The sequence below is a fragment of the Bos taurus genome, chromosome 6 (assembly GCF_002263795.3).
Source record: "Bos taurus isolate L1 Dominette 01449 registration number 42190680 breed Hereford chromosome 6, ARS-UCD2.0, whole genome shotgun sequence".
NCBI classification, from domain to species: domain Eukaryota; kingdom Metazoa; phylum Chordata; class Mammalia; order Artiodactyla; family Bovidae; genus Bos; species Bos taurus.
Window position 1 is genome coordinate 88,952,134 of NC_037333.1, and position 15,632 is coordinate 88,967,765.

Below are 15,632 nucleotides of genomic sequence, written 5' to 3' on the forward strand. Positions count from 1 at the left end.
TTGGAAGTGTCACAGCAGGAAGTGAATCACAAAGCATGTGAGGTTGTGGTCACAGCATGAAGGAAGTAGAAAATGAATATTTCGTGTTATGTCACAACGTTGAGGGGTCATCAGCGGGAAATAGCAATGGCAGCAGTGACTGAGATTTCCTGAGCAATGTTACTAAATGAACTAGAGCTAGAGAGGAGAAAGTATGGTGTATCCCATTTTGTTATTGTGAATCTTTCTTTGTGAGTTGTATCAAGAGATGTCCTCTCAGGACTTCCAGAAGTAACTGGAGAAACACTGGGAGATGGCAGAGGTGGCAGATCTGTGATAGCACAATGAGGGCCATCCAGAATCACAGATGGTGCTATTTCTCCTTTCTGGGACTTCTCATACAAATAACAAGGGGAAGGGCTTGTCCTATCTTTACCGTTGATGTCCCGCTTGTATCCCCTCTGCTTACCGATGAGTTCTGAAGTCACAATAAGCAACATCTATACTTTTCTGGTGGCTTCCCAACTCAAACGCCTCTCTCCTGCTTCTTTCCTGAGAGTTTTCTCTGCTTGGGAGTATGGAAGAGGGGAATGGCAGAGGAGTCTGCTCAGCTTACAGGTTGGATGGCCTGTCATGAGATGACTCTCACTGAGGGTCAGGAGTTAATGGATGTATATTCTATTTTCTAGTTGGACATTTCTAGAAGTTGCACTAAATATATATATATATAGTTTCTACTTCTCTCTTCATCATGTTCACATTTTCTTTTAAACTTTTTTAGCATATTTATGTTAGGTATTTTAATATCCTTATATATTAATTCTATAATTCTGTCCTTTCTGAGTCTATTTCTATTGCTTGAATTTTCCTCCTGGTATGGGTTATGATTTTCTACTTCCTGGCATGTGTAGTAATTTTTGATTGGATGCAGGAAAAATTGTATATTATGTTATGGAATATCGAGATTTTGTTTTCTTCTTTTGGAGCCTTAGCCTCTGTTCTGGTGGGCAGCTAAGTTACTGGAGCATCAGCTTAATCTTTTTGAGGCTTGTTTTTCAGCATAGTTAGGGTGGTCTAGAGAGAGTTCTTTGCTTTGGAGTTCATTTAATTGTACTGCTGAGTCATATCTCTTTTGTGTCTCTACGGAATGCCCTGAGTGCTCACAAGCTCTCTAACAAGTCAGACCTCAAGTGTCTCCCCACTCCAAAAGAGGTCTGAGAACTGCTCAGCCTGAACATCTATGGATGTCCTTTCCCTGAGCTTATGGAGTTTCACCCTATACATTTGTGACTTAGTATTGATTAAAGAGAACCAATGGAAGTTCAATGCCAATTTCTAGAGCTCTATATTATTTAGCCAACTCCTTAATAACTATCATGATGTTCTGAGCCTTTTTTTTTTTTCTGAGCCTATTTTTTAAGCCTTGAAAAACTAAGTTACTTTGAGTCTTTGAACACTTGGTTGTCATATCTTTGTATCCTTTCCTATTATCATCATAATATCTAAACACCTTATAACATAGTATTTTGTGATTTTTAGTGAAGAAAAATGAGACTCAAAGAAATTAAAGTTATGTCTGAATAGTGTTTCTAACTTAGTTTTAACTTTTTGGTTTGTAAAAAGGCCAAGGTCTGATCATGTTGTCAAGTTATTGTAACTTATTTTAATATTGAAATAACATTTTTTCTCCACTTTCTCAACATGCCAAGACTGTTGTCTGAGTCCATTTGGGCAGCTGTAACAAAATACCACAGACTGGGTGGTTTATAAACAAAAGATAGTTATTTCACAGAGTTCTTGAGGTTGGAAGTCAAAGCCAGCAGAGCTGGGTGAAGGACCTCTTCTGGATTGTATCCCCACGTGACATAAGGGATGAGAAAACCCTCTGGGGTCACTTTTATGAGGGTACTAATCTCATTCATGAGGGCCCCACACTTATAACCTAATCACCTCCCAAAGACTTCCACCCCCTAACACCATCACATTAGGGGTTAGGATTCCAACATGTGAATTGTGGGGGAGACACAAGCATTCAGACCAGAGCAACCCTTCACAAATATATGTTAATATGAGCTTCCTTTCATCTGTAATAACTCCAGTGTTGCCTCTACTGCAAAGTCTATCCTGGCTCTGAGGGGGAGGTCCTCCCTCCACTGCCTCCAGGGTACCTATATATTATAACACAGACCACCATCTTTAATCTGTTTACATGTCTGCCTCCCCCTATAGTCCATGAACTTCTCAAGATAAAAAACTCAATTTTTACTCTTTAAATACTTAGTGTCCAACAAAAGTCCTTCAGGTTGTTCAATGAGAATTAGCCAGAAAAACAAACATTCTTTTTAGACTATGTTCATCTTCAGGCTATATTAGCCCTCAGTAATCACCGATTCTTAACTTAAGCGTTGTTACAGGTTGAATGGCATCCCCTACTCCCACCTTCCAAATTCATAGATTAACACTCTAACCCCCAATACCTCACTTGGAGATAAGATTTTTACAGAAATAATCAAACTAAAGTCAGGTCACTGGGGTGGGTTATCCAATGTGACTGGTGTCCTCACAAAAAGGGAAAACTTAGAGTGGACGTGCACACAAGAAGAACAGCATGTGAAGAAGATGAAGGAAAGACACTTGAAACAGCTTTTTCCCTCCCAGATCTAGGAAAGAACCAACCTTATCAACACCATGATTTTCGACTTCTAGGCTCCAAAACAGTGAGATAAAGATTTATGTTGTCTAAGCAACATAGTATGTGGGACTTTTTTTTATGGCAGCCCCAGGAAACTGAAACAAATGCTTTGGTTTTTTCCACTTTTTTTCTTAAGCAGTTTTATAAATGACCTTCATTATCCTATACAGCTCATTTATTTGTATATAATAAATAAATAAATAAATGAGCTGTATAGGATAATGAAGGTCATTTATAAAACTGCTTAAGAAAAAAAAATGAAGTTCATAATCCACTGAGTTAATTCAGCTTCAAGCCTTTTGAAACTGCTGCCTTTAAACCGCAAGTAAACCATAATTTGCTGTTCTTGACAGGACAAGGGTTGCTGTAATCTGAACTTTATTCAGTATCTTTGTGAAAGTGCAAGTCACTCCATCATGTCTGACTCTTTACGACCCCATGGACTGTAGCCTGCCAGGCTCCTCTCTCCATGGATTTTTCCAGGTTAGAGTACTGGAGTGAGTAGCTGTTCCCTTCTCCAGGGGGTCTTACCAACACAGGGATCGAACCCAGGTCTCCCACACAGAAGGCAGATTCTTTACCACTTGAGCCACAAGGGGAGCCCTCAGTATCTTTAGAGGTCACCCATACTTTAAGTATGGGGCTTCTCCACTGGCCCTAGTGGTGAAGAATCCACCTGCCAGCGCAGGAGACATAAGAGACACAGGATCTACCCCTAGGTCGAAAAGATCCCCTGGAAAAGGATATGGCAACCCACTCCAGGATTCTTGCCTGAAGAATACAATGGACAGAGGAGCCTGGTGGGCTATAGTCCATGGGATCAGAGTTGGAAAAGACTGAGGCGACTTAGCACACATGCATGCACACATTATGAGTATAGTTAGAGCTTGGAAGAGTCTATTATAACCTTGAATGGATTTACGCGAATAGGCACAAAAGCCAAAAGTAAATACTTGAGGAGGAAAAGCATCTTCATTTCCTACATTGTACAAACATGACCTTTGAAAAGATGTACAGACATCTTTTATTATTCCATTTTGTAAGTTGCTAATTGTAACTGGCACTGAACCCTTCACGATCATGCAGTTTCCCTCCCAGGGAATAATGGGTTCATTTTTCTATTCAATACATTCATCTCCTCATGCCTGAAATCGCTCAGTTAAAACAAAGCTTGAAAAATAAACCCAGCTTCCTCATTGACTTGTAAGTGACAAATATGCCACTTGAATAAACTGATCCTTCTATTCTTCGTGGAAAGAGAGTGCAAGAACAACAAAAAACTTCCATGGTTACAGAGAGCATATAAAAGAGGCTGCAGTATCGACTCTACCATTCAGACAAGGATCAAGATCAAGCGTAGACATGGCTACTGAGAGCTCACAAATGTTCCTCCTGTTGGCCGTCCTTGTCCTGGGCATCTTTGGTAAGGAGCTATGGCTTACATCTTTTCCTTCTTGGCTTTGGAAAAAATCGAAGCCCAAATGTTTCCAGATCAAATGAGATTGAATCTGGTGTTAGGGCAAAATGTAGAAAAAATTAAAACCTAAGCAGCACATACACTGAGATTGTGGAATGTCAAAGATGTTCCTGTTGAGTTAAAATTTTAAAATCTGTTGAATTAATTAATTAATATTGAGAATGTTATGAATACCCACACACACACGTGTGCATGCTAAGTCATCGCTTCAGTTGTGTCTGACCCTTTGCAACACTATGGACTGTAGCCCACCAGCCTCCTCTGTCCATGGGATTCTCCAGGCAAGAATGGGGGAGTGGGTTGCTGTTTCCTTCTCCAGGGGACTTTCCCGACCCAGGGATCAAACGCATGTCTCTCATGTCTCCTGCATTGGCAAACGGGTACACTGTAAGGGTCTGTGCTTTTCTTATTAAAGATGATAGCAGCAGCGTGGACTTTCCTGGTGGCTCAGTGGTAAAGAAACCACTTGCCAATGCAGGAGACACAGGTTCAGTCCCTGGGTCAGGAAGATCCCCTGAAGAAGGGAATGGCTACCCACTCCAATATTCTTGCCTGGAAAACCTCACGGACAGAGGAGGCTGGCGGGCTACAGTCCATGGAGTTACAAAGACTTAAAGATTGAACAAGAAGCAGCAGCACACTGCAAAAAGGTTTAGGACGTTTATTTTAATGGTGGAAATTGCCACCTTCAACTGATAGAATTCACACAAAATTTTGGTATTTAAAGTATTTTATAGAAGGCAATGAAGTTGATTTTTACCATTAAACATTTCTTATTGACCATATATGCCTTCAAGCAATAAATTATTGGTCTAGTACATTTACCCATTTCTCAAATATAGTAGATGTTCAATAGTTTCATTGATCATAACAATAGCAAATGATTATATTTATGTGATTGTCTCCCTAAAAATTTCTGATGGTATTTGGTGAGTTGAGTATCTTGCTTCATTGATCTCAGATTTCATAAGTAAAGAATTAAGCATCACGGCTGTCTTTGTTCTTAGTGTTTCCCTATTTTCTCACACAGCTGATCCCTCTGAGAGCCAAGAGCTGCGATGCCAGTGTATTCAGACACAATCTGACTTTATTTCTCCCAAATTCATTGCAAAAGTCCAGATAATCCCTGAAGGTGCTCACTGCAACAGAAAAGAAATCATGTAAGTGCTGAAGATGTAGAGGGAGAAGTCTTTTTTTGTGACTGTTCCCCAAGTTTTATTGAAACATAATTAGCATACATCACTATAAGTTTAAGGTGTACTGCATAATGTTTTGAATTATATATATTGTGAAATGATTACTACAATAAGTTTAGTTAGCCTCCATCATCTCATAGATAAATTAAAAATAGATTTTTCTTTGTGATGAGAACTCTCCAGATCTACTCTCTTAATAACTTTATTAATAACCTTTTCTTTATTGCCTCACAGGTGTTCTTTACACATTCTGGATATTAAACCCTCATCAAATTTATGGATAGAAAAGCTCATTTTCCAATTTGTGGTTCATGTTTTTAATCTTTCTGTGGTGTCCTTTCAATTAGTATAAATATATTTTTAATATGCTTTAGATTAGTAACGTTCTCTTTTCTGCTTAGCACTTTTAGTGTTTTAGTTCAAAAAAACTTTCCTTCACAGAGTTCATAAAAATATTCTTCTGTATTGTCTGCTAAATTTTTTTACAGTCTATTCCTTTGTATTTAAAACTTTAGTCCACCTGGAATTGATTCTTGCATATGGTGCATCTTTTCCAATGACTCAGCTCTTTGCATCAGGTGGCCAAAGTACTGAAGCCTCAGCTTTAGCATCAGTCCCTCCAATGAATATTCGGGGTTGATTTGCTTTAGGACTGACTGGTTTAATGGTCCTCATGTAATGAACCTCAAAGGGATGGAGCTTTGCTGTTCTGTTAAGTGCAGTTGAAAACTACAGAATAGATTTAAATAACTAGTTTATGGTATCCTCCTCTCTTCCGATAATAAATGAGGCTTTAATGAAGTCTTAAAATCTAACCAAATTTGCAGAGGTGTAGTGATAAAGAGTACATAGTAAATGGTTGATAACTGGCAGCCTGGAAGATACCCTCTATATGCACATTTTCCAGAGTCTGACACTATACCCTGTGCATTTTAAGTCTAGTAAATGTTCAGTGATTATCAGCTGATATCTCTAAAGACTCTAGGAAATTTATCTTCTAGTTGATTTTTTTTAATTGTTATGTACACTGATATGATTAAAAGTCACATTCTAATAATATGATTAGTTTAAAATATTTGTGTGTTCATTTTAAGCATATGAATTTCATGTTACAGAAATTGTAATGAATAAATTTCAAGTGTTATTAAATTATATACAGTTATATACTCTTTTCTTTTCAGAGTCACATTGAAAGATGGACAATTAATTTGTTTGGATCCTGAGGCTGAATGGGTGATGAATATTATCAAAAAGATTGTATAGGTATAATTAATTTCAATGACTCTCACATTAATATTCTAATTTCTTTTAATTAAAAATATATTTAGAAATGCATGCAGATTCTGCTATATATCAGAATAAAATTACAATAAGACTAAAATAAGTTTATATCAGAAAACCCCAAAATATGGTTCCAAGGCCAGCAGAATTATCATCTGGCAATTTTATGGAAATCCCAGTTCTCAGTCTCATTTCAGAAGTTCTGCGGATGAGCCCAAGAGGCTGTGTCTAACAAGCCCTCCAGGTGATTTTGAGCTTCCCAGGTGATAATGGGCTTCCCTGGTAGCTCAGTTGGTAAAAAATCTGACTGCAATACAAGAGACCCAGTTTCAATCCCTGATCGGGAAGATCCCCTGGAAATGGCAACCCATTCCAGTATTCTTGCCTGGAAAATCACATGGACAGAGGAGCCTGGCAGGCTACAATCCATAAGGTCACAAAGAGGTGGACATCACTTAGCGACTAAACCACTCAAGTTTGAGAACCACGGGTTCAAACAGATTTAACATGATATCCAAGTTGACCTATTTATAAATATCTCCACTGAATATAAAAGTGATTAAAATTGCTAGAAGCTCTGTTACAGAAATCAATCAGAAGCAACAGAACTATTTGATGAGAAATTTTAAGAAAAAATTTCTCCCTCTTTGAAAAAAAATTACTTGAGGCACAGCCTTTCTAAAGCTAAACTCCAAATAGAGTTTATAAACTGGTGGATGGAGAAGATAGAGGGAGGTGATAACGGGAGTGTATTTGGATTAACTTCTGAAAAAAAGAAAAACTCAAACTAGCTTTTGGGAGTGTTTTGGTTTTGTTTTGTTTTGATTTGGTTTGTCTAAGTCATAGCAGTAGGTAAGACCACTTATCATGGAAAAACTTATAATGGTAACCACTTACAATGGAAAAACTAAATTTTGTGGATTTTTAATTAAAAAATGAAAATAAAATAGAGAAATTTGAAGGTTGTGATCCACCTGAGGTTCACCTTGGCAGTTGAGAGGTGTAATGTGGTAGGAAGTACTTGAGTTTTTTTTTAATCCTACAGGTATGATATAATGTTCCCAAACCATCTAGCTATAAGTGATGTCATTTTGGATAATTCACTTAACATTGAAGATTGACATGCTTTCGTTTGCTCTTGCTTTATAATTAGAGAAATAGATAATACATATAAAGTGTTTCATTATGACCATTAATAATTTTTAACTTACTAAACACTTTTATCTTTAGAGGTTTTTTTTCCCCCCTCACAAGAGACTACAAATGAATAATCCTGTGTATGTGTCTAATTGCATGTCACTCTCCTTGTATTGCAGAGCCCTTAACTGATGACCGCACAAAAAGCATCACATTCTATGGATCTCAAGAGCCCTTTGTATCATCACAAATTTGGACACTGTCCAGAGTTTTCTTTGAAAATAGCACGGACTTATACTAATTTAGGACTGGGTTGAACTGCTTTTTCTACTCATTCTGATTAATTTCAGGCCAGTGATTGGCTACTTGTGGGAGGAGTAATGGGAGGAGAGGTAATACAATTTCCATTATGTAGGAAGCATAATCCTGAACTCATACAGCAGGTGAGAGATTTCCCCGTTGGGCTCTACACCTCTTAACAGAGCCTACCTTCTCCATGATGTCCTCTGCCACAGACAGAAAAAAAAAAAAAAAAACTTCCTCAGGAGGAACTTGCTTTTTAAAGAGGCGTTTTACACATCTTGAAAATGCTCTAGGCCAAAAGTCCAGGGGCCAGGGTGCCACGTTCTGAGCAATTGTCTGAACTTCTGTATACTCTTGTAAATGTGAAAACCTGGCAAAAACAAAGCAAAGTATCTCTATCACTTGAAAAATAGTTGAGATAATAAAATTACAGTTGCTTTGAAAGTAAGCATGAAGAATCACAGTGTTATCCTTATTAAAATTGTAAAATCACTTCCAATTAGTATTGAATAAAGCTAGTTTCACGGTACCTATTCACACTGTTTTAGGCACAATTATACACCAGGTCTCCAAACTGTTTACGGCTGCAGATCTTGGCAAAAATAATAATCATATTATTAAGCTGTATACTAACAACTAGCTCTGAGACTGAGCCTGTTAAAAGAACTATCTCAGGACCATGAGGGCAAGACTAACAGTAGTTTGGAATATAAAATTCAAAATTTCAAGAGAAAGGAATCTAGTCGGCACAGTTTGAGTATACCCACTCACAGTCCAGGCTTCCCTGGTGGCTCAGTGGTAGAAGAATCTGCCTGCAATGCAGGAAACACAGGTTTGATCCTGGGGTCGGGAAGATCCCCTGGAGAAGGAAATGGCAATCTGCTCTAGTGTTCTTGCCTGGGAAATCCCATGTACAGAGGAGCCTGGAGGGCTACTGTCCATGGGGTCACAAAAGAGTCAGACACGACTGAGTGACTACACAACAAATCATTGTCCAGCCACCCGTAGACAGGAGTGTGAGAACACGTCACAGAAGCAAGGCTTCCAGGAGCTGCCCCAGGGTGACACAGTTCATTTCCAGAGTAACAGGCACACGACTCAGTAGAGTCTCTCTACAACCCAGAGAGCACTCTCCTCAAAACTAAGGGAAGAGTAAAGTTTTCTGTTTTGCTGTGGTTTTTTTTATGTGTTTGTTTTTACAGAATAGCTTAAAATCCTTATTCTAGAAACTACTTGGAAATCCTGAAGATTTGAAAGACTCCTTCCAAATGAACAGCTCAGTTGGCCAGAGAAAAGTCCAAAGATCTTCCTCTCAAAAAAGGAAACAGAAACTAGGAAAGGAAATTTCCTAGGTATATACTGTGGCTTGTTCTGAGTGAGGCTTAAAGCTGGTTGCTCTATCAAGATTTAAATGCTAACATTTTAATCTCTCATTAAGACTGATGATATGATTTTGGATCCTTATAAGGAAGAGAGTTGTAACAAAAATCTTTGTATAAAATAAAAACTGTCACTGGAAATAAATCCACTAAAAAAACATGGGTTTGTGATAAGGAAGCATGTCTGCCTCAATATGGACAATGGATGGAAAAAAATTTTTTTTTCAACCCCTAAAGGTCTGTACCAATAGTCTGCCTTCAAGTAAGTTTGGGATTTCATTACAGCCCTTGTATGGTCTGGAAACTCCCAGGTAGCATAGAAGGAGGCCCAGATCAATATCTGGCAGAAATGAAAGTCAAACTGTCCTACTAAGATATGTCTTCAACATGGACCCCAAAGGACTGTCAGAGATAAGAGTCTCATGCAGCTGGTGAGTCTACATACAAATTTATAAAACTCTGGAGGAACCATCAACACTACACAGGAGTCAAGACCCACAGTATAGAACATACCTAAACTTGAAAGTGTTAAAATCAACTAGAGACCATAATGAATAAGCATGTTCCAGATCATTAGACATTAAAGAAGGCTTTGGAACTTAAGAAAATAATATAATATTAGGAAACTAAGCAGATTCAAGAGTGGAGGGGGGAGACAGAGACAAATAGGTAATAGGGAAAGGAACAGCAATTGTAAAAACATTCAAGAAATAAAAATATGATTATATAAAGTAAAATCTCATTGGACAACTTAAACAATAGATGAACTTGAACCAGAGGGACAATTATTTTTTATTCATCTAGGACACAACAGAGAGATAAAAATATAGAATACACAAAAAGGAAGTTAAGAGACTTTAAGCATAGTATGAGAATACGTAACTTATTTCTGAAAGGAACTGCAGACTATGAGAAGAGGGAGAATGCATAAAAAGTAATATTTGAAAGAACAATAACTGAAAATTTTCTAGGATAGACTAAGCCACCATAATCAAGGAGCCCAGTAGATTCTAAGCAAGATAGAAGAGCAAAAATCACACCCAACTACATTGCAGTGAACCTGCAAGATCCAGAACACACAGAAAAGACCTTAGGATAAGTAAGCATGACCCACTGTTCCCCAGGTGGTCTTGGAGGAGGACTCTAGGAGGCTCAAATCTATGATGGGTCGCTGGAAATACATGGTTTTTTTAAATGGAATTGCTGTAGATGAATTAGTTGTGGAAGAGTATTAATTTACTGTGGCTTTTTTCTTTACATTTGTAGTGAGGAATCAAGGTCACCAAATTTGGCTTGTGTTCATTATGCCTAAAGGTGAGATGGTTTCTACAGGATATAGTGAACTAGTAAGAAGAACACAGGGTTAGTGATTCACGTATTTATTTGACTAATTCTAATAGAAGTTTTTCGCTTCCTTATGCTTGTGATTCAAACACTACCTCATGACTCACACATTTCACATCTTTTCCACTATGATTTTTTCTTTAGATTCAGAGTCTTTCAAACTATAACCTGTTGGACTGAGAAAAATATGCCTTCATGACTGCTTCCCCCAGTCTCACCCATCTTAATATGTTAATGTGGAGAAGTGGTGGGCTTTCCTGTGGCTCATTTGTAAAGAACCTGCCTGCCCATGCAGGAGATGAGGGTTTAATCCCTGGGTCGGGAAGATCCACTGGAGAAGGAAAGGGCAACCCACTCTAGTATTCTTGCCTGGGAAATTCCATGCACATAGGAGCCTTGTGGGCTATAGTCCACAGCGTCTCAAAGAGTTGGATGCGACTTGCTGACTGAGCACGCATGCTCAGAAGTGGTCAAAGTAGTTCAAACAGGATTTGCAGCAGACTCACTAGCTCTACCATTTATGAGGTTATGAGATTTTAGGCAAGAAACTATTCTAAATTTCAGTTTCTCATTCCATAAAATGTCAGTACTAGTATCCACTTTGTTGCTGCTGCTGCTGCTGCTGCGTCACGTCAGTCGTGTCTGACTCTGTGCAACCCCATAGACGGCAGCCCAACAGGCTCCTCTGTCCCTGGGATTCTCCAGGCAAGAACACTGGAGTGGGTTGCCATTTCCTTCTCCAATGCATGAAAGTGAAAAGTGAAAGTGAAGTCGCTCAGTCGTGTCCGACTCTTAGCGACCCCATGGACTGTAGCCCACCAGGCTCCTCCATCCATGGGGTTCACCAGGAAAGAGTACTGGAGTGGGTTGCCATTGCCTTCTCCAAGTATCTACTTTAGGGGGTGATTAAAAGGATGAAATAAGTGAATGCCTTTTGCTCATTTTATTATAATCTAGAGGTCATATCAAATTACTCATAGTCTTTCTGAAGATTCTATTTCATTTCTTAGCTTAACACTTTTATTCATACTGTTTCCTCTGCTTGGGCCATGCCACCTTACACCTCCCCTGACCTAACATTTAAAGGAACTAAAATCTGAAGAATGATCTTGGTTAGTATATAACTTCCTCCAGGAGGCCTCCTCGAACTCTTCAAGGCTGGGTGCTCTTTGTCTATATAAGCTGTTAAAATTACAATTGCTTCACATTTTACCTCATTTCACAGAGGAAGCTTTTAAATCAGCACAAACTTAAATGACTTGCCAAGGATGACAAAACCAGCTAGTGGCAGAGCCCAGGCATGCAGCCAGGAATCCTGATCTTTTATCCCTAATTACCACCATTACTTCCGTTTAAGCTAGCAGGGCCGGCCCCACCCTGGTTACACCCAGATTCTGTGGGATGCTGAAACATAAAATCTCCAGAAAGAGACCCTCTGTATATTTCTGGGTGAGTTGCATTTCTTCCCTATGACATGGTCACTCATCAGGCCATCCAAGACATCCTGACTTCTACTCCTTGCCAGCTCTATCAGTCTCCTTTAATCAGATACCATAATCTTGGTCTGGACCGATGCCTGTCTTTCTTCATTTTCTTCTTAGTGCCAACAAAAATATGCTATCATTTTAATTTAGCCAAATCTCCTTCCAAAACTCGTCATTCACATACAGCTTTTTCTCTCCAGTTGAGACTCAATCATTCCCACTGCTGAAACAAATAATCCTCTGTCTCTCACCAACACCCCACACCCTGAAAAACACATTTATACATGACTGTGCCTAATCCCGTAGGTGAGGGAGCTCAAGGAGAGGGTGCATTTATTATCATCCCCCAATCTGCTGTTTTCCTGTTTCCTGTTTTATTATACCATAGTTTATCTAGCTGCCTAAGCCAAGACTGGGGCTTCCCAGGAGGCGCTGGTGGTAAGGAACCCACTTGCCAATGCAGGAGATGTAAGAGATTCAAGTTCTATCCCTTGGTCAGGAAGATCCCCTGGAGGAGGAAATGGCAATCCACTCCAGTATTCTTGCCTGGAGAATCCCATGGACAGAGGATCTTGGTGGGCTACAGCTCATGGGTTGCAAAGAGTTGGACATGACTGAGTGATTGAGCACACACACACACAAGCCTGGACTGAGGGTCATCATTTACCGATCTTCTCTCTGTGCCTCACATCCAGCCAGGCTCTAGGTGCTGCCATTTCTACACATTTTCTAGCCTTCATGTAGCCCTCCTTTCTCTTCCTTCTGTGACTGCCTTAGTCCTGGATATCTCATATTTTCACCAGTAACACTAAAAGTACCCTCCAAACTGGTCTCCATGACTTTAGGATGTCCCTGTTCCAGTCAGTCTTATTCCCTGCAAAGAGATTGTTTAAACATGCAAATCTCAACAAATGGGATAGATTCCTCATCTATAAGGCAGGTCAATAATCAGGAAAGACCATTAACCAGATTCTTTATGAAAGCTACCTTAATTTTCATCTCAAAACACACTAAATGGACACAGTTCTGACCCAGTTCTCTTGGAGTTATTCAAATCATGATAACTCTGGGTAACTGGGTAACTCATGATAACTCTACTACTACTACTGCTACTACTACTAAGTCGCTTCAGTCGTGTCCGACTCTGTGCGACCCCAGAGACGGCAGCCCACCAGGCTCCCCTATCCCTGGGATTCTCCAGGCAAGAATACTGGAGTGGGTTGCCATTTCCTTCTCCAATCCATGAAAGTGAAAAGTGAAAGGAAGTTGCTCAGTCGTGTCCAACTCTTAGCGACCCCATGGACTGCGGCCCACCAAGCTCCTGAGTCCATGGGATTTTCCAGGCAAGAGTGCTGGAGTGGGGTGCCATTGCCGTCTCCAATGATAACTTTACCCTATACCATACTTATAATGCAGTATCATTTTATTCAAGTTGCTATTTCCAATCTATGGGCCAAATTTACATCAACAAATAGAGACATGTGCTACATTTACTGAAAGAAAACATGTACATGGTGAAAACTCAAGTAGGGTAAGGAATTAGTCTTTTTTAAAGGGAAGATATTAATTTTTCTGTATTGCCTGGTTTCCAACACTAGAAGTATTGATTTTTAGCAATTTTGTGGGTATATATTCTCAGAAATGTTCTCTGCGTGCATCATCGTATCTGATGACAAAACTGGAAGCACTGTTTCATTTAAGGGCATCTATTTACTGATTTCCTCAGGATAGGGAGTGGAGGCAGTATGTTTCATTGCAGGTATCTGCCATTGTTAGTTTACCAACCCATTCTGATGGACATTCAGGTATTTCCAGAATTTTTTAAATACAGCAAATGATATTACAGTGAACATTTATGTACTGTGTATGCATACAGGTTATGCAAGTTTATCTGTAGGATAAATTCATAGAACAGGAATTTCTGAGTCAAAGGATCTGTGCATTTTACATTTTGATAAACAGTGCCAAAACACTTCCAAAGAATTTGCAGTAGTAAACTCCCTGTTAAACTAAGAAAATGCTTATGTCACAACAATCTGGTAATCATACTCATATCAAACTTTTTGATCTTTACCAGATTGATAGGTGAAAATTTCCATTTCATTGTTTGAGTCTGTATTTCTCTAATTCTGAGTGGTATTGGGTTCTTTGCATTTCTTTCTTTCCTTTTTTCCCCCAGCTGTTTATATTTTGCTATCTGGGATTTTTTATTCTGTTGGTTATAGGCCTTATACATTTTTAAAAAAAATGTTTATACATTGAGAAAATACCATTTTTTCTGCAAATAAATTGCAAAATATTTATTTTGTACTTTCCATTTGTATTTTTATTTTATTTCAATTTTCCTTATGGAGAAACTATTATTTTAGTATGGATAATTCATCAAATGTTTCCTTAGTAGAGTCTGTGTGTGTCTTTCTGTATGTATACATATTCAGTAAAAACTATATATGTAGTATTTTGTCTGCATATATAGTAAAAACTATATATGTAGATATTCATAAATATAAATATCTACTTTTACATATTTATACATATTTATATACCTGTATTCCCTGGTGGCTCAGACAGTAAAGAATATGTCCACAATGTGCAAGACCTGGCTTCGATCCCTGGGTTGGGAAGATTCCCTGGAGAAGGAAATGGCAACCCACTCCAGTCTTCTTGCCTGGAGAATTCCACAGACAGAGGAGCCGGGTGGATTCCAGTCCATGGAGTCACAAAGAGTCAGACACAACTGTAACACTATACCTATATACATACATTTAAGACAAAAATACTGTATTTTTGTATATGCATGCATACATATAAAATGCTATATACATATAGTTTTTAACTGAAAAAGGTATTTAACCACATTATAATGTGTTTTGGGTAATAGATGAGGAAGTTATTACCCAAGTCTCACTATGTTAATATAACTTCTGCCATCATTTTGGTTTTCCAGGTGGCTCAGTGGGTAAGAATCTGCCTGCAATGCAGGAGACACAGATTCAATCTCTGGGTCAGGAAGATCCTCTGGAGAAGGGCATGGCAACCCACTCCAGTATTCTGGCCTGGAAAATCCCATGGACAGAGAAGTCTGGAGGGCTACAGTCCATAGGGTCACAAAGAGTCAGGCACGACTGAAATGATTGAGTATGCATCATTATAGTGTATTTCCTTTCAGTCTGTTTTCCTATTTGAGTTATAAATCTAATGGCATAAGTCATCTTTAAGGGACACTATAAAGGTGTCTCCTATTAGATCAAGATAACAAAAGCAGGAAGAAGCTGGAGGAAGAGTGCCTTGGAAGCAGAAGTTGTAGGGAGGAGTTTATAAGAATTTGGGTGGGGCCTGCATCCCATCCAATCCTACTCC

General features: G+C 38.8%; 1 non-coding gene across 1 annotated transcript; it reads left to right on the forward strand.

Annotated features, from left to right (window-relative positions):
• The first annotated feature begins 2,886 nt into the window (after positions 1-2,886).
• LOC100847175 (uncharacterized) lies at positions 2,887-10,548 on the forward strand. The gene is made up of 4 exons (XR_009494915.1): positions 2,887-4,094; positions 5,179-5,308; positions 6,526-6,607; positions 7,942-10,548. It is a non-coding gene; the product is annotated as an uncharacterized protein (transcript).
• Positions 10,549-15,632: the final 5,084 nt, after the last annotated feature.